Source organism: Pteropus alecto, unplaced genomic scaffold, assembly GCF_000325575.1.
Source record: "Pteropus alecto unplaced genomic scaffold, ASM32557v1 scaffold86, whole genome shotgun sequence".
Lineage (NCBI taxonomy): Eukaryota > Metazoa > Chordata > Mammalia > Chiroptera > Pteropodidae > Pteropus > Pteropus alecto.
In genome coordinates this window covers 9,756,482-9,762,720 of record NW_006442109.1, presented here as the reverse complement: position 1 = coordinate 9,762,720, position 6,239 = coordinate 9,756,482, and the positions used below count along the sequence as shown (strand labels likewise).

Genomic DNA, 6,239 nt, shown 5'->3' with positions numbered 1-6,239 from the left:
CTAGGGGGAGACGTATGGTGTTACTTGGAGTAAGGCCATAGGTTCTCAAATGGGAAGAAAGTACTGAAGAAGCTACAAAAGTTTCAAATTAAAGACCAAGAATCCAGAGGCGGTATTTTAAAATACTACTCACATGAGTGAGGCAGGGCGTTACAAAAGAGTACCTCTAAATTACTTAAGGAGTGTTTTATAACATTCTGAAGACGCTACTTCCTAAATTACACAAAGAGCTGGAGGAACTTAGCCAGAGAAGCAATGCAGGTAAAACTTGTTACATTTAGGTGAAGTGGACTGTTTGTGGCCTAGATTGTATGATGTTAGAAAGAGTGCCAAAAGCTCTGCCAGTCCTCAAATAGCTCTCCCATGGGTATAAAGGATTTCTGGGGAAGAGTGAGTACCAAAGTGGGGGCTTCTAAATATCCAGTATAGAATGAAGACAAAAGAATAGGTATTTTCAGGAACAGGTAAGGTAAGAGTAAGAGGTCACCCATAGCCTTTTCTTTTTTTTTTTTTCCAAGCATCATCTCGTTCTAACACTAATTCTAGAGTCTTCATCATCAGGAGGATGTAATTTTCACAGATCATTTAATTCAGGGTTGTATAAATTCATGTTTTATGGGTGTTTTAAGAGAGTGAATGACTGTTAAGTCCCTCCCACTGTAAGAATGGCATATAAAGTCTCTCTCCTTCTTGGTTTTGACAGATAAACTCCTGTCCTTGGAAGAACTGAAAGAAGACAGTTTGATTACCAAGTATTTGGTGTCTTTAGCCCCATTATTCTCTTCTGCTCACTTCACTTCTGACTTCCTCCCTTTATCCTTTCTGCTTCTGACTGCTTCTGACAGATCTGGCAAAAATACAGCAGATTTGCAGAAACAGTCTGTTCACTTCCCACACTGGTGCTGTCGCTGCAGATTGCTTCAGAGCTGCTGTCTCCTGGTCTTGGGCAAAGTGTCGCTATCAGTCTTTGTCATCACAATCCAGTGTCTGCCCTGTGTGCTGGGCAGAGCCAATAGGCCGGCCCCAGGCATGCTTTTTAGATACTTAGGAGGAAGACTCAAGGTAGACTAGAGAGAATATTCAGAATTAGACAATAATAATAAAAGAGGGACAGAATCAGGTAAAAGAGAAGTATTTCATGTGCTAACTGTATCTTCCTGATGCATGACTGTAAAATGCTAGCAATACTGTTCATTAGAACTTTTTGTGATGGCGGAAATGTTCCACATCTGTGCTGTCAAATGTGGTAGCAACACATGACTACTGAGCGCTTGATATATGGCTAGTGAGGAACTGAAGTTTTTATTTAGTTTAGTTTGAATTATTTTTAAATATAAATAGTCAATGTGACTCATGACTACTATATTAGAGATATTAGTGTTTTTTGTTGTTGTTTTGTTTTGTTTTTGCTGCAAAAGCTTTATTGTTTCCGTTCAGTCCAAAGCATGAGAGAGGACTCCATGGAGAAGCCTGATACCAGGGTTGCAGAGGGGCCCCTCAAAGTCCTCTGGACTCCAAAGGCTTCTAGTCATGCTTGAGCCTTTTAAACAGCTACTGGCCTAGCTCAGCCTGGGGGCCAGCCAGCCTGTGGAAGTAAGTCATGTGGTCACCTATCTTCTTGATGAGTTTTACCTCCTCATCTAGGAAATGGTTCTCCAGGAAGCCACAGAGATGGGGTCTGTGTGGGCAGAACCCAGGGCATGCAGATCCAAAAGGTTTAGGTTCTTCTCCATGACCATGCTGGCTCCGTTCCATCCTGGGTTTGACCCCACTCATCTTGGGAGGGCTTCTGTACATCCTGGAAGAGGGTGCAGCCACCACACTGGTTTTACATCTTCAAGAGACACTAGGCACCTTCACACTCCTCCTTGGCCAACTCATGGAAGAAGTGGCCCACATCTTCCAGGGCCACATCATTTGTGGTCAAAATAGAAGCCCAGAGAGTGGTAGGTGTAGGAGGCCTGCAGATGCAGGTTAACCAGGTGGTTGACTACGGCCTCTACTTTGGTGGAATAATTCTAACGAATGTGGGAGTTCCTGGTTGCTAGGCAATAAGGTGTTAAGCTCAAAAAATGGTGTTGGCTGGTCCCATAAGCAGAGGATGGCTGAGATGCTTCTTAAGGTTATAACTGGGAAAGAGATTGGAGGGTGGTCAAAAGCTGGAAGAAGAGGCATCCCTGGGTCCATTAAGTCCAAACACTGTTAAAGCAGGACTGCTAAGCCACTGCAGAAATACTAGTGTTTTAAGAGATAGCAAAGAAAAATAGGCCAGACATTGGTATTTGAATCCCGGGTTCAAATTCCACTCTTCTATGTTATCAGTTGTAAATCAAAGAGAGATACTTAACCTCTCTGTACTTCTTTTGGCACAGCTGTAATATGGACTAATGTCTACCTCTAGTGTTATCGTGATAGGTATGGTAGATAGGGCCTTGTGGCGGGGGAGAGAGTCATTTACCAGTGTCCTCACTCAACAAAACTGTGCACAAATGTCTGGGAGAGGCAGAGGAGGCCCAGGGGATGTGTAACCTTTTCATAAACTAGGGACCACCACCTGTGTTGCCAAATTGTTGCAGTTGCATTAGGAGTTTACATTCACAGCTCCTTTTACTTTTTCAGAGTTTTCATTAGAATCTTTCACTTTTCTTCTGAGAAGCAGATAAGACAAAGACTATCAATTTGATTTTGCAGATGAGAAAACAGAGACCCAAAGAGAAGAAACCAATTGCCCCAAAATGTTACACTGAGGGAGAGGAGACAACAATGTCCCCATGGGTCAGGAGCCAAGGCTTATTCTGTCCCAGGATGCAGGAAAGTCCTCAAACCTGCATGTGGTGCAAAAAAACCAAAACCAAAACCAAAACAAAAACCTCTTCTCAGTTCTGATTCCTTCACTTCTCTAATCAGCCACTAGTGTGATATCCATCCTGGCATTGACCTATTCACAAAAATGGGTAACAAAACTTTTCCCTGAGAGGCAACAACTATAATCTTTGCCATCAGAGAATCCCATACACAGTTTCCACATGACTGTGAAGAAATGTTTTTGTCCTGCTAGCTCATTCTTTCTCAGGCTGAGTCTGTAAATGCTTGCTACTTAGGCACTGAGAGTATTTTAGCAGCTTAGGGCTTTACTCTAACTTTCACACATCCATTTGCTTATATCTTCATGCCTATACTTATTTAATTGCTTTCTTTTAATGCCTGTAAATAGGAGCTCTGTCATCTGAGAAAAGATCAGGAAAAATAGAAGCATCAAACTAAAACTCAGGAAAACCATTTTCCATCTTGTGCACAACCATGCCCCCTGTTGACTGACGCATGACAGTTTAAAACCACAGAAAAAAAATTATTTACAGCTTTATTGAGGTATAATTGATATATCATAAATTGTACTATTTTAAGTGGACAATTTGATGAGTTTTAACATGTGTATATGCCTGTGAAACAATCACAGTCAAGATAATGAACATTTCCATCACAGGATAATGAACATTTCCAACCCATTTCAGGGTTGAGCAGGGTGAGTGCTCCTGGTTCAAAACTATATGATAAAAGCAATACCTTCCTCTGAAAAATAGTGGTTCTGGCCCCTACAGGGCTGTCTTTATTCCAATCTCTATTATCATTGGAGAGTCAGCTCTGCATTTGACCTCTACATGGCTTTTCCTCCTTCCCCACAGTTACAACATTCCTCATTCTGTTCGAGGTCAGCTCCTTTTCTGGTGCCCTGGTCTTCATTCCCTTCCCCCTTTTCACTATGGAGCATCCCCCTTTCCTTGCTGAATCATCCACTTCTTATCTACAGGCTCTTTTCAATCTTAAAAATAAACAAAACCTAACAAAAAATTAAATACCTCTTCCTGCCTCCCCATTCCTCCCTTCAGTCGCTCATTGCTCTATCTCCAGCCTTCTTGTCGTGGCTAGACTTCCAGAAATAGTTGTCCAAACTTTCTCTCCACTTCCTCACTTCCCCTCTCTTTTATACCACCCCCTCACCCCCCACTACACAGTCACTGTTCTTGGTCAGGTCCCTCACTAACCTCCCAGTTGCTACATCCGTGAACCCTGTCTCAGTCCTTATCATACTCTGGCACAGTTGATTACTCTATCCTTTATAAAATAGCTTGGTTGTTTTTATAAAAGTGATTGATGTGCTCGCTGTCTCTCTCTCTCTCTCTCTCTCTCTCTCTCTCTCTCTCTCTCTCTCTCTCTCTTTTCAGAGACAGACAGAAGTAGCAATGAAAAAGACTTATAGGAGAAAGGAAGCTCTCTCTCTCTCTCTCTCTTTCTCTCTCTCTCTCTCTCTCTCTCTCTGTCTGTCTCTTTTAAGAGTCAGACAATAAAAGCATTAGGAGGCTCCTCCTAGGCTCATCCTATCTCACTGCTGCAGACAGAGCCACTACTGCAATAACCCTCAGCTGCTAGACAGCCACCCTGAGCAGCTACCCAATGCACAGAGCAGCCTGGGGAAGTCCCAGAAATTAGCCAATGTATACTTCTGATTTGGGGGAGATCCCTTACTTGCTCTATTATAGACATCATAGAAGCCAAGAAATTTTATAAACAAACATACAAACAAACAGAGAAGGGCCTGCATTCAGTAACTTTTCACTTCCTGTCCTAAGCGTTGCTTTAAATACTGCCCTAGAGATGACATGGTGGCTGGGTCTACATGACTAGTCCTTATTGGTCTCTCCCGGCAGGAAGCCTGCCTGGGCATGGCTTTCCTGATAACCACCCGTTATTTTCCCCTTCCTAATGTTTATCATTGGGAGAATGATAGGAATGAAGCATACAGGCTTTTGAGACCTTGTGAGGCTGAAAGTGACTTTAAAGGCATATAGGTTTTTAGATACATACACAAAAACAGGGCTCTTATGACCAATGTTTTAACTCAAGATAAAGTACAAAGCAGAAAATAAAAATCACCCCCAAAATCCCACCACCCAGAAGAAAAGCCATAACAGTTTTGGTGAACATCCTCTAGACAACTCTATGCAGTATATACACATAGAGGTATATGTGTACTGTTTCACACACATGGGATCATAATTTACGTGTTCTTCTGTAATGGCTATTTTTACTCAGAATATGCAGTGGATGGATATCCAACTCAATAACTATAAATAAACACCATGATTGTTAATATTCACCAACCATCCAGGATATTTATAAACCATGATTTGCTCAACCAGTCTTCTATTGTTGGGCATTTAGGTTGTTTGCATTTTTTGTACCATAAAGTACACAATGATAAACATCCTCTGTTCAGCTTTTTGCTTTTGTGCCTTTTACTCCTCAGGCTAATTTCTGGAAGTGGACTAGCTCAATACAATAGAGTGTACATTTTACATTTTGATACAATTAGGCTAACTTCCTTCCAGAAATGTTATATCAACTTATTTTCCCACGAACACTGGGTTTAAGAACATCCTTACCCCACTATCACCAGCATTGGATTTTATTAATTTCTGGTTTCAGATGTGGCTTTTGTAGACTGATTCAGTATGTTCGATCAATTTGAGTATTTTCTTTCATTAAGTTCATCTCATTCATGTTTATTATTTTAATTATCATGTATAATTTTAGTTCAGCAATCTTATTTTCTACTTTTATGCTTCCTTGGCATATCTTCATTTTTCTCTTTCAGTAGATCCTCTGTGTGTTCCTTGGATTTTTTTTTTCTTTCTGGTAATTTTGAGGGTATTTTGCCTAATTTTAGTTCTATAGGTGGGCATTTGTACCTTTTATTAGATACTTAGATATGTCTTTCTCAAACAGTACAGTATTTGCTGCTGTCTAATAATAGCTAACCTTTACTGTATGTTTACCATGCCCTTACAACAACCTATGAGATAGGTGGCAGTGCATTTTTTTTTTTCTTCCTCCAACCATCTCGTATCTCCAGGCCTGGGTCATCTAATCTGAGTGTTTTGTGTACCTTTATTTCTTTGGAAAGAAAAATCATACGTTATTTGATTCTGTGCTCAAAGAGTTCCCCCTGTCCAATTAGGCAGTGATGATTATTTCTGTTTAGAACCATTAAATGTCCCTCCCTCACTTTCACTCCCACAATTGACAGTATCCTAAGAGTATTATTTTGTAATCAGTCTAGACTGCTCTGGTATAGACTATGCTTTCATATCAGTGATCTCATTGGGTTCCCGCAGCAAGCCTGTGAAAAAGCCTCTGATCTCCCACATTCGTGACAAGAAAACTCAGGTTTAAAAAAAGAG

At 40.9% G+C, this 6,239-nt stretch overlaps 1 pseudogene; it reads right to left on the bottom strand.

Moving 5' to 3' along the window:
* Positions 1-1,524: 1,524 nt before the first annotated feature.
* LOC102892204 lies at positions 1,525-4,087 on the bottom strand (annotated as a pseudogene).
* Between the last annotated feature and the right edge of the window lie 2,152 nt (positions 4,088-6,239).